We start from the raw sequence: 13834 nt of genomic DNA on the forward strand, positions 1-13834 counted from the left end.
CCTCTGGCGGACACGGTGATAGGAGGGGGCAAGGACTGCTTATCGCTTCCGCTGTGCACCAGACTGGCGAACGCGGGCTTGGAAACGTGCGGGGAGCCTGGTCTGCACGCAGCCCTGCGGCCAAGCCCCGCACCGACTGCAGCGGGGGAGCGCCACGCACGCCCCGGAGTCCGCAGGGCTATCCCAACTCCCAGGCAGGGGAAGAGAAGCGAAGGAATGCCGGGGGCGGGGGACGGCCAAAGGTGGCGTCTGCAGGAAAACAATGCTTGCCTCTCCCCAGCCCTCGGAGGAAGCCGCGGGCACTGGCGCCTGCCCGACCCGGCTCCCGGCGGGCGCTGGGGGAGCCGCTGCGGCGCGGACTAAGCGGGGCCTCCCCTGTCTGGCCGGGTGGTAGCGTCTCAGACAGCGCGGGCCCAGGGGGTCTCCCCGGGCCCCGGAGGAGGGGATGGGGAGGTCGCACTAGGAACTGAGAGAGGGTGGAGGGAAGAAGGGGGGATTTGTTTAAGCTGGGAGGGTGGGCCCCACGGGGGCAAAAAAGGAGAAAAAGAAGAACTAGCCTGATGCTTTGCAGGACACCTAGGGTCTGTCTTTCAGGGGGAATTACTTCCACTTTTAGGCAGGAACAAGGGTTGGGAGGAAAACAGCAGCCCGGGCTGACAGCTCCGAGGTGATCAAAGAGAGCGGCGTGAATGGCCGGCTCAGCCGGGCTCGGTTACAAAGAGAGGGGCACTCCCGGGCCGGCCGGGCGGGGAGCGGGATTAAGATCAAATGGGGAGAGATGCGGGGTCCATCGCGCCGGAGGCGCAGCGTGTGTGCCTGTGCGCGCTCGCGTGTGTGTATGTGTGTGTGTGTGTGTGTGTGTGTGTGTGTGAGAGAGAGAGAGAGAGAGAGAGAGAGAGAGAGAGAGAGGTCGCTACCCACTACCAGATCCTCTCCTTCCTGGGGACCCCCAGCCCTTTCTTCCCAAATGCTGCGCCCACTGCCTCGCGGTTTGGGATGTCACACGCTGGGTCGTCCGCTGGTGGGCATTTTTATGCGGGGACATTAACTAACTCAATGTGAGTCCGGTGAACCTGGGAATAAAGTTGAACGCGCTCCCTCGCTTGGGCAGGGTTTCCCTTCGGGTAGGGCACAGGGTGAGGGGTTCCGATGCACGTCCCTGGTGCCAGCGACATCCTGCCGTGAAAGGGCCGTGCCCGCAGTGTCGGGAAGGTGGCTGAGCGGTGTCCAGGGGCGAGGAGCCACGGGCGCTGGGCCAGCCCCGGCGCAGGTAGCAGTGGCGCCTTGGACCGTGAGGACAGGCACTGTGCAGCATGTGAAGTGCAGTCTGCTACATTCGCAAACGAAGGTCTGCTCACGTGGAGACGCAAGGAAGCAGCTACGGGGCGTGAGTGGAATGAGAAGTCCATTCTCCTCCACACCTCCCTGCGTGATCACGATTTTATTCTATTCTGGCCAAGAACCAGTGACACACGCACATACACACACACGCACTCGCACAGTGTACCAACTTCCATCATCTAAAGCTTTTCAAGAAAAAACAAAAGCAACAAAGTGATTTTTACCCAAATTTATACTGAAATATCCACATCCTAAATACTTTATTTATTCATAAAGTTACTATATTATAATTTATTCTCTTAACATTGTGCTAGAATTTGGCCAAACAGGTGTTTTGTTTGTTTGTTTATGTTTATGTTTATCTTACTATTCAAACAGTAATTGTTTTTCCATTTAACAGGTCTTCAGCTGTTTTCTATAACATTAGGAAGATTTTGTAAATAATTTGCACACTATGGTCCTAAGTAGAATAAACAATGCAAACCTCTCATAAACTCCAGTTCTCGGAATGACACCCTTCGCTGAAAGTAGCCATTGTTATGCTATGTCCACCCAATCTATATACAACATTGTGAATGCATATATGTATACACACAGCCTTATGTTTCATATAACTTTTTGAAAATACAAATTCAATTAATTACATTCTATTATTCTATAATATACCATAAGTTTTTTTCACTGACTATGCCAAAGCAATTCCTTTTTATATATTCTTTGATAGAAAGAGAGAGGAAGATAGAGAAACAGAGATCTTATCGGTGGGTTCATTCCCCAAATACCCCAAGTCTGGGGTTGAGCCAGAGGAGAAAACTCAATCTTAGTTTACGTGGGTGGCAGGAACACAACAGCTTCAACCATCACCGCTGCCACCAAGGGTTCCATTGGTAGGAATGTGGAGTCAGGAGCCAAGCAGCCAACCTGGGAACTCAACAGGGGACATAAGCATCTTAACCTGACTCTGAAGAGCTAGGTTGGATGCCTGCCCTGAAGATGATTATTATTTTTTTTAATCAGGACCTATAAATCTACATCATTCTTTGAACTACTGAATACCACATTATAAGTATTTTATTGTTATATTAATGATATATAATTAGGTTATTTTCAGTTTTTATTAATATTGTACATAATATTGAACAGTCTTTCTTAGAAATATACCTTTGAATATGCGTGCTAGTTCTTTCATAGGGTACATTGCATTGGAATTGACAAGCAAAAATATAAATGTATTTTAAATTTGTAGATACTACCAATTTATTTTCAGAAAGTGAAAAAGCAACTTATGTTCTCACAAGTTATATATTTGTAGGCTATAGTTTTGCACACTCAATCACTATTTATCATCAAATAAAAAATATTTTGTCAGTGTTCTGAAAAAATAATCTCATGGTGTCTCATTTGCCTTTTCCAATTACTGCTAGGGTCAAAAGAGTCTTAACTCAGGTTGTCCATTTGTATTTTTATTTTCTGTGTGTTGCCTGTTCATGTATTTGCTCCATTTCTTCTTCAGATCTCTCTTTTCCTTTATGATTCAAGTAAACGCTTTATGTATATTGAGAGTCTTGTTTTTCTCCTTCAGTGTAAATGTTCTTCCCAAACTAATTTTCATCCTTTAACTTTGATTATAGAGATCTCATCATAGGGATGTTTGAATTTTTATGTGGCTTACTCTATCGGCAATTTCTTTTATGTTCTCTTAAGTATTGTCCTGATTAAAATTTAATATATAACATACTTAGGTCTTGAATTCCAGATGGCAGATTACTTTCTAAAACTTCTTCCATTTCTTTCAGACCGTTCTATGTTAAAATAATTCCAGATTGTATCAATGAATCAATAGGAGTCTGGTCTGAATTTATCTGCTTCCTTCACTAAGGCACCATGTGTTTCTTCCTCTATACTAAAACAAGACCTTGACTGCAGATGGCCCCTACAGATGTACATGGATGGATGTAGGACAAGAGCAAGTATCAGAATAATGGCTTATTAAATAAAAACCATTAGGCCTCCTTGGGTTTTTGGAAAAGGTAATGTACTCAAGATTAGTTTTCCCATGGGATTCTATGATGTAGGCATTTACAATGGCTATAAGTGATGATGTCATGTTTCTCTTAAGGGAGTAGATATACATATCCTTTCCATAAAATTAGAAACAAAATATCATTCAATAGAATGGGTCAGTGTTAACAACACAGCTTGCTCCTACCAGGTCTATTGCAGAAAGTGTTACAGGAAGTATTACCTGAGGAAATTCTTTAAAAATGACAATTTTTGGCACAATCCCAGACATCCTGAATAACAACCTCAGGGACTGGGATTTAGGTTTAATGTATTTGAAACTTTGCTCATAGACTACCACTGAGGACCAGCTTCCATTTATTTAGAGAATGTAGATTTCTTTAGTTTCTTTCTGACATGATTTCTCTCCCCCCTCTTCACATGGAATGAATGAATTCATCTTATTGATATTACTTCTAAAATGTGTTTCTGTTTATATTGTCCTTTGTATTTTATCTGGCACTTCCCTGTTTTAGCCCCTAAAGTTTCTTTACCAATAATGATCTCCTAATTCAAATTTTCATCTCTAGTGTTCTCCATCTTAACTTAATCTAAATTTTCTTGTCAGGTTTAGTCATACCACTACTATTTGCAAACCAACATCTGAATATCTACACTCTTTGTCATGCATTGTGTGACTTACTGATTTAACCTCAGCCTTCGTCTTCCAGATCTTCATCATCCACCCTGATCTCCTTTCCTCTCCTAATTTGTCAGTTCCACTTTTTAGCTCAAGCCCTGTTTCACTCTCCTACAATGGAGCCACTTTCATATTTTCCCCACTTACTAAAATGCTCCTCCCTATGGCTTCTTACTCTTCAAGAGTCAAAGCAAACATGCTTTGCTTTCTAAGTCACTTTCTCTTATTAATGCTTCCCTCTTCCAGCTGTCTCCTACTTCAAGTTACCTTCTATTTTGTAATCATCAAAGCCTCTATTCCTGTCTCCCACACTAGATTATAAACTCCCTAAAATGAGATAATTTCTTACTGAATATTTGGGTCACAGTACTTAACTGTGTATTTCATAAACATGCTAAAGGAATTAAAACAGGATACTTGGATATATTCAGACATTATATTTGAATGGATAAAAGGACTATGCTTTGTGATACTTGGTTTAAAAGTAAAGTTTATAAAATAGTTAAATGTGCTATATTGATCTCACTTATGTCAAGCATTAAATAAGGCTTACCTAACAAGTCCACCATTAAACAACAAAAATAGATTAATAAATACTTTATAAAACACTCGATAATTATATACACAAAATATTGGAATAAGTCAGTGTTGCAATAGTTGCTTTTTATCACTTTTAATATTGTGAGATTTAAATAATTCACTCAATAATATTTTATAAAATGCTATTATATTATTATATTAAAATGCAGAAGTATTTAGATGCAAAAATTCATTCCAGTATTAATGAGTACAAGCTTTTGTTAGAGAACTATAAGGTCATTTTGTTTTAGTGTCAAATTACATAATTTTTTTTATTATAGATAGAGTTAGTGAGAGAGAGAGACAGAGAGAAAGGTCTTCCTTCCGTTGATTCACCCCCCAAAATGGCCGCTACGGCCAGTGATATGCGGATCTGAAGCCAGAAGCCAGGTGTCTCTTCCTGGTCTCCCATGCTAGTGCACTTGGGCCATCCTCCACTGCCTTCCTGGGCCACAGCAGAGAGCTGGACTGGAAGAGGAGCAGCCGGGGACTAGAACCTGGTGCCCATATGGGATGCCGGTGCCACAGGCAGAGGATTAGCCAAGTAAGCCATGGCGCCGGCCCCCCACATGATTTTCTAATGATTGAAATTCTAAAAAAAAATTCCATATCCTAAGTACCATGAACTGTTCACTGAAGTGAGAATTGGACTGAGGTTGAGTCCCTGATTGGTTATTTATTGGATATGTGCAGCTTACAATCTCAATTGGCCAATCAATGCAAATGTGATTTATTTATTTCAATTTAAGTCAGAAACTGCATTCAAACTAATGAGAATGGGGCAGGAATAATTTTCTTTCTGTACCACTAACAGTAATACAGGTGCTCTTTGATGATTTAGGGAACAGCTTGCCTGGCATTATAGAGTTAATTACAAATTGTCCCAAAAACGTCACGAGGAGCAAAAAATGAAAGCAAGGAAATTGGTCGAAAATTAAGAAGCCAATTGTCTAGAGGTCTCAATGTGTCAGTTCAGTAGGGCATACGTGTGAAGAGCAGAGCACATGTGAAGGTCATAGATGAACAAGTCAAGGAATGGACAGTCTAGGACAGAGCTTCCTACCTCATTGTGCATACCAAGCACCTCAATATCTTATAAAAATGTACTTCATAAATCAGTAATGCTACAAGGGACTGAGTTTCTGAATTTCTACAAAGCTTCCAGGTGACACCAATTTTGTGGGCCAAGGATGAAGAACTAGAATACTCAATAAATTTCATAAATGTTTCATGTGACTGTGAAGTTATCTTGGATGGTGCCAGATATGGGCTATACGGTAATACCATGGGGATTGCACCAACTTTTTTGAGAAACAGAGTAATGCTTCACTAGCTGGTAGAAAGGAGGATGAATAGAATATACAATATCCATTTATTGTGAGCTTCCTAGGAGTGAGAATGGAGAGCTCTGGCAGTGAGCATGAAAGAGAATGTTGACCCATCAGAATTAACTCATGCCAGTTGAGTAAAGGGAATATGTAGTTGTCGCTACAGAAGAAAGTGACTTTCTTAGATATAAGTCAAGTTTTAGTTTAAACGAGGAAGAAGTCATAATTAGATAATGACTTGGAAAGCTTATTGAGAGAAGATTGGAGAGGTGGTGGCTGGGCTTTGCAAGAAGCACACAATTCAATGTTGATGAAAGATTGAAAGAAGACAGAAAAAAATGTAAATAAGTCAGTGCAGTGTATGTGTAGTTCATCTAATAGACATAATTCCCTCCTCAATTGCTGTGGTTGTTGGAGGCCAGCTTCTCTCAAAGGAGTGTAATTCCAGAAATACTCCCCATTTGGTGAAAATCACATTGCTTTAAGGTGTGCCACTTCCTTTGGGACAGCCCATGTCCTGTGCCTGGATGATGTATTTGTATGTGTGTGAGTTGGATGTTGGGGTGGGCGGTAGAGGGACTTGCATTTTGAAGACCTTCTTTTTGGGGCTGGTGCCATGGCATAGTAGGCTAAACCTCTGCCTGCTGAGCCAATATCCCATATGGGCAACATTTCATGCCCTGGCTGCTCCTCTTCCAGTCCAGCTCTCTGCTTATGGACTGGGAAAGCAATAGAAGATGCCCCAAGTACTTGGGTCCCTGCACATTTATGGGAGACCTGAAAGAAGCTCCTGGCTCCTGACTTCAGATTGGCCCAGTTCCAGCCATGGCAGTCATTTGTGGAGTGAATCAGTGGATGGAAGATCTTTCTTCTATGTCTCTCCTTCTTTCTCTCTGTAACTCTACCTCTCAAAATAAATAAATATTTTTAAAGTCATTCTTTTCCCACAAATATTCCTGAAAATGGATGTATTTCTCTAATAAAAGTAATTTAAGGTTACTAATATCTGACAAAAGATTGTTCCTCATATTATATGAAGGCAATCTATGGCAGGTGAATGGGCTCCAGGTACAAGGTTAAGATAAAGTGCCTGAAATTAACTGTATAAAATTAATCAAAGACAAAGCTAAATATGGCTTCTTCACATAGTTTCACTGTATGCATACTTGAGAAATTATTTTTCATTCATTTATTAGACAACTTTTATAATGTATCATATATTTAATAAATTGCATACATGCCTATCTCCCAGGCTAAAACTGATAACATATAGATATGGAAAGTTCAGATATGATTTTACATTAAATACCTTTGCAAGGATTTTTTCTGAAAAGTATTTTATTTTATATTAACTTTACACAGCTTTTACTGTATTAAATTTACACAGTATAAGCATATTCAAATAATGTAATCCATATTTTGGATGCTGTCACTGGTTTTAAAACCTTTTACTATTTATTAATATTAAAAAGGCATATGGGGTGATATTTTATATTCTTTTTTAGTAATATCAAGCATCTATTAAAATATAAGTTTGTTAGACATCAATTTTAGCATGTCTATCGTAAATGGTCATCTTGGGGCTAAGTCAAGTTACAAATGAAAGGAGCTAGCATGCTTCCAAGGAGAAGATGAGTCCACTCATTACATTGATGACAGTGAGAAGAAAGGAGATTTCAGGGCACACACAAGTCTTTGCAAGCAAACAAATAACAAACAAAAAAACAGAACAACAAAAAACTGAGGAAAGATAACTGCACATTCAAAAGAATCAAATCAGGAGGCAAACATAGTGGTAAAGAATCAAGATTAATAAGAATTCCTGACTTTCACTGATGAAAATGAAATGGTAGGTACTATGGCAAGTACATGTAAAGCATTATTCATAATTCTTCATGACACTATTGAGCAGTAGATTCCATTATTACAATATTCCTTTGCAGATAAGGTTGTAGAGCACACAGAGATTATGTAAATTAACAGCCAGCAATAATGGCAGGATTAAACTGAGACTGTCCTGTTTCCTGAATTTACATTGTCAATCTGGAGGGTAGACCCCCTGAAGGCCTTTGCCTGAAGTTAACATCAGAGAACAGGTACAGGCTCAGATCTGGCCCAATGCAGAATCCCTGTGATGCTGGCCAGGCTCCACTATTGCTGAGCTCTCCTTCTCACCTTTCAGAGAGAAAGTGAGACTTGTTTGTGTATTTGATTTATTTAAGGATGGGTGAGTCCATAGTTGCATGAGTTGCAAGAGTCAGAGGATGAAGTCAGAGAGGAGGCTGAGAGTGGACACATGAAGGTGGCAGTAGGACTTTTCATTTGTTCTCATGGGATAGGAACTTACTGGGGGTTTCAGAAGGAAGGGTCTTCTATCTGAGTTAAATTTTAACAGAATTGCTCTAGCTCTATACCAGAGTTACAACTTTAGGGGATGAGGGTAGAAGCAGAGAGAATGATTAGGAGGTGAGTGAGTGAAATAAGAAAACAATGCAGATGTGAAATGATTGCTGGGACAGTGTTGGTAGAGGTGGGGATAAGCGGGAGGTTAGGATATATTTGAAGATAGAACAGCCATATTTGGCCAATAGTCATGTGTATCCTACACTGGATCATTCAGTTCACAAGGATAGGAATTTCAGTTTTTCTGATTGCTAAATCATAATAGCATTTAGACTAGTGCTTAGTGCACACACTGGATGTTCAATAATTACTTCAAAAACAATGATTGAATTGATGAAAAGGAAAGTGTGAAAAAAGCATTCAAAATTTATGAAGTCAAAACACTAATTCAGCCTTGCTATTTGTGTGCTCTATAAATGGAAGCTATGCCTATCTTACCTTCTTACAAATCCGCAAGAATTCTTTCATTGGGACCAGCATTGTGGTGCATGGAATTAAGCTGTCACTTGGGATGAAGGCATCTCACATCACAGGGCAGGTTTGAGTCCTGGCTGCTTTGCTTCCAATCCACCTCCTTGCTAGCGTGCCAAGGAAGGCAACGAAAGATGGTTCAATTACTTGGGCACTTGCCACTCATGAGGGAGACCAGAACAAAGTTTTGGGCTCCTGGATTCTGCTTGGCCCATGATTTTCTCTATCTCTCTCTCTGTTTCTCTCTTCCTCTCACACACTTTTTTTAGACTCTGCTTTTCAAATAAATAAATAAATCATTAAATTATTTTACCTAAAAATTTGTACACAGATGAAAAGAATTGGTTGATAAAATTAATCAATATTATAAAATGAACTATACAGACATTCTGAATAGAAAACATGTAGTATATGTGCATAAACTGTAAACTATTTTTTCATAATTCAGAACTGATATACAAATGCCAGTCCATCAATATTAATAATAATAACTCCTTACTGTTAGTTTTCAGAATAGTTTTCTGTTCTTTTTCTGCACTGAGATTTTGCCCCTTGATTCCCTGCTTTTGATTCTTCTGATGTTTTTGCATACTTGGGTCCAGGTTCCAGACTGGTTAGCATTGCAGCATTGCAAAGAATTTCTTTCTGGAAAGATAGAGCTATCTAAATGTCAATTGTTTGAATCAGGCTTTTTTTTTTTTTAATTTCAACTACAAGGCTTCCTTACTTGTGGTTTTCGTTTTAACCATTGCTTGACATTTTAAACAATATTTATTATTTTTACAGTATGTATTGACGTAGGAATTCATTCACTGAAGGCACTGGGCTTGTGAATATCTGCCTCTGGATATCTAGGAATACATATTTGTTCAGGTTTTGGTCCACAGAGAAGAGATATGTTAAGGCAATCTAATATTTTAGGTTAAGAAAAAAATTGGAATTATCTGGAGGTCCACTTGCTATTTCTTTGGAACCTCTGCTTTACCTAATTTAGTTTGATGACACTGGCTTTTCCAATTTGTTTACACAAAGCTTGAATGTATATCCTTTTTTTTAGGGCAAGAAGAACTTTATTAGTGCTTTACTGCATAGACTAGTGCTGTCCAACAAGCATGTAACTATAGCATTGTATATAATTAAAATTTATTAGTGGACATTTGAAACAACTTAAATCATATTTATTAAACGAATATTACACTTGATCTTAGCCAAAGGCTGATATGCAATTAAACTAATATTAATAATATATCTTACTTAACTAATATAGCCAAAATTCTATAACTTAATCGTTAGCAATAGTAAGGTTATTATGAGATATTTTATGTCTTCTTCAATGCACTGTATTTGAATATTTTAAATTTATGTTCCTTTCTATTCAACCCTTATTTTCAGGGTTAAGTTAACTCATGTACCCAAAGGCTGGATAACAGAAGCTGAAACCTGAGAAACATCCTTGATCTGCTAGTGAATACTTCCAATATACTAGCCACTTTTCATTAAAGATGGCTCTGGTGGCTTTCTAGCCCTCAAAGTTACTGAATTCTGAAAATACTTTCAGCCTCACCCACAGCTGATCCCCATCTGCAGGAGGGGGGGATGCAGCACAGCAGCCAAGAACAGCAATGCAGAGAGTAATGCCTTTGTTGGGTTTAAAACAAAACACAGGGAACAAAGACCTGCGTGAAATTGCTTAGCATGGGAACTTCCAAGTTACAGGTGAAGGGAGCAGCAATGATCTCTATTGTCTCAAATTAGTTAAGAATGCAGCAAAAGACAAATGGTCACATGGTCCCAGCAGAGTGATAGTGGGCTGTCCTGGATGCATGCTTCCAGTGGGAACAATAAAGGAAACTGAGCTGGCCCTGACGCGCATCTTTGAATGCTAAGAAGGCACTGCCCCATCCTCCCTGGTCCCACTAGCTTACCTGCAGAGCCACTCTCTTTAGTTCTTGGGAATGGCTTCTTCACGTGCCTACTCTGAAGTAGAAATAGTTCCCAACAGTTACTATTATTGAGGTACTACCATGTTAGCCTTTATTGGTTACCTTAAACCTACCTTACGCATTGATGAATATCCCCTTATTATCATCTGTTAAAATAAGTAATTAGCATGTGCTATACTCATCTTGAGTTAAAAACATACTCCATTGTGATGATGTTATTCTCTAACTATTAAAAAGCAGAGATATTTGTTGGCTGGAGGACATTTTATTGAAATCAGAATTTGTCTTTTTACTTTTTTATTTTAATGATAATTAGTTTTTAACAGATTCAACATGGTTTGTAGGTACGATTCTGAGAACATATGATATTCCCTTTCTCCCTTCCCTCTCTCTTCACACCATGCTCCTTCTTTCTCTCTTTCGTTCTTTTTTTTTTTTGGACAGGCAGAGTGGACAGTGAGAGAGAGAGACAGAGAGAAAGTTTTCCTTTTCCGTTGGTTCACCTTCCAATGGCCACCGTGGCTGGCGCGCTGTGGCTGGCACACCGCGCTGATCCGATGGCAGGAGCCAGGTACTTCTCCTGGTCTCCCATGGGGTGCAGGGCCCAAGCACTTGGGCCATCCTCCACTGCACTCCCTGGCCACAGCAGAGAGCTGGCTTGGAAGAGGGGCAACCGGGACTGAATCCGGCCCCCCGACCGGGACTAGAACCCATTGTGCCAGTGCCTCAGGCAGAGGATTAGCCTATTGAGCCACGGGCGCCGGTCTATCCATTAAATTTTAGGTAATCATAGACCATTAAAATTATGGTAGTGGGGCCGGCACTGTGGCAAAGTAGATTAATTCTCTGCCTGCAGCGCCGGCATCCCATATGGGTGCTCCTCTTCTGTGTGAGCTCTCTGCTATGGCCTGGGAAAGCAGTGGAAGACGGACCAAGCACTTGGGCCCCTGCACCGGCGTGGGAGACCCGGAAGAAGCTTCTGGCTCCTGGCTTCAGATCTGCTCAGCTCTGGCTGTTGTGGCTATTTGTGGAGTGAATCAGCAGATGGAAGATTTGTCTCTGTCTCTTCCTCTCACTGTCTGTAACTCTACCTCTCAAATAAAATCAATAAAATCTTTAAAATAAATTATAGTAGTATAACATTATTAACCCTTTGTTTGACAAAGGTATAAAACAAAGTTTTAAAAAACTATCTTTGCAGCAATACTGGAGCTAAAATTTAAAAAACAAACACAAAACATAAAGAAAAAAGAAATAAATGAACATATATCCTTGATAGATTTTTTTCTTTTTTCTTTCTTCTGTTTTTCACTAACGCATCATCAAGAAAACTTGAAAATAGTCTAGTTCTCACTGATGAAGGATGGGTTATATCATGTATTAGTAAACCTTTTCTTTTAAAGGTTAGATAACAAATATCCTGGGATTTTGTGGGCCAACCCTTTGGGCGTTCCAATTACTCTGCCATTCTAGTAATGAAGCAGACAGACAACACATAAACAAATGTATGTGATTATGTTCCAGCAGGTGGGCCAGATTTGACTCATTGGCCACAGTTTGCCAACCCATAATCGTAAAGAGTTATCGATAACAGGTAAATATTTTTGGTATAAGTATTTGAAAGTACTTAAATTATGCTATATATTGTGAAATGTATTTTTGTCATCTACATTTGACTGCTTTCACAAAGATTTAAAACTCCATGGGAAGGTGAATTTTCTCTTTGATTCAGTCAATCTTAGGCGACAAACAAAGCCTTTGGATGTGACAGTCATAAGCAAGTTACAACTGCACACCTGGTAGTAGATGATATCCTAGGGGCTAGTGCTGTGGCACAGTGGGTTAACACCCTGGCCTGAAGCGCCAGCATCCCATATGGGCGCCGGTTCAAAACCCGGCTGCTCCATTTCCTGTCCAGCTCTCTGCTATGGCCCAGGAAAGCAGTAGAAGATGGCTCAAGTGCTTGGGCCCCTGAACCCACGTGGGAGACCCGGAAGAAGCTCCTGGTTCTTGGCTTCGGATCAGCACAGCTCCAACCGTTGCGGCCATCTAAGGGAATAAACCATTGGAAGACCTCTCTCTCTCTCTCTCTCTCTGCCTCTCCTCTCTCTGTAACTCAAATAAATAAATAAATATTTTTAAAAAAGGTGATAGCCTAATAGACATGGAACATTCTAGAAGAAATCATCCATGTCTGCTATTTTGGCCTTTGAAAGTCCATTTAGAAGAAAAAATTTCAGTCATCTTAACAGACACTGACAAGCTGAGCTTCTGTTTCAGTTAGAAGTTCTTTTCTGTTGGGGTTTTCCTAGTCAGTGATTTGGAACAGTTCAGGAAGAGCATACTAACACAAAAGGTAGCCTCTGCCATTCTTCTGGATTTTGTTTGTTCTGTTTTCTTCCAGTATCCTGGGTGACTCTTGCCCCATAGATTCCTTGTTCCCTTAATCTTCCTTCCTACTGGGAATGATTTAATCAAAATATCACAGTGGATTTATGTGTTTTGTAATTTCTCTAAAGCTAAAGACATCCAAGCTTGTATTATTGATAAAAAAGAAATCCTGTCATTGTGCAATGTCACGTTAGGCAAGTGAAATAAGGAAACAAAAAGCAAACAAAACATCTGAAGTTTAGGAGACATGGTATAGATGCGATAAGACCCCAACACCAAATTTTCAAAATCTGAGGCGATTATTAGGGACAGGGATGGTTAGCTGTGGAGAAGCTAAGGCACACTCTTCTGCGTTTTCTGCATACTTCCAGAGTGCCTTTCAATCCCCTTTAGGCTCATTTTCTGGTACAATGACTGCTACTAGTTTTGTAAGTGCTATTGCTAATTGAAACCACATCATGGTGCACATCAAAAATAAGCCAGTCAGGCATCCCTGCTGACAATGGACCCAGCAGGATTGGCTTTCTGTTCTCCTTAAAAATGAAATGAGCTAATTCATGAAAGGCACTGCCTCTGGATCATTGTTCATTTATGTATGCAACATTCCTTCTGTGCCCACACTTCCACTTTCTGCCTTCACTCTTCACGACAATTTTCTTTGGTAAAATAGAAGAATG

The sequence above is a fragment of the Oryctolagus cuniculus genome, chromosome 3, assembly GCF_051225735.1.
Source record: "Oryctolagus cuniculus isolate XC-2025 breed Fujian yellow rabbit chromosome 3, ASM5122573v1, whole genome shotgun sequence".
Lineage (NCBI taxonomy): Eukaryota > Metazoa > Chordata > Mammalia > Lagomorpha > Leporidae > Oryctolagus > Oryctolagus cuniculus.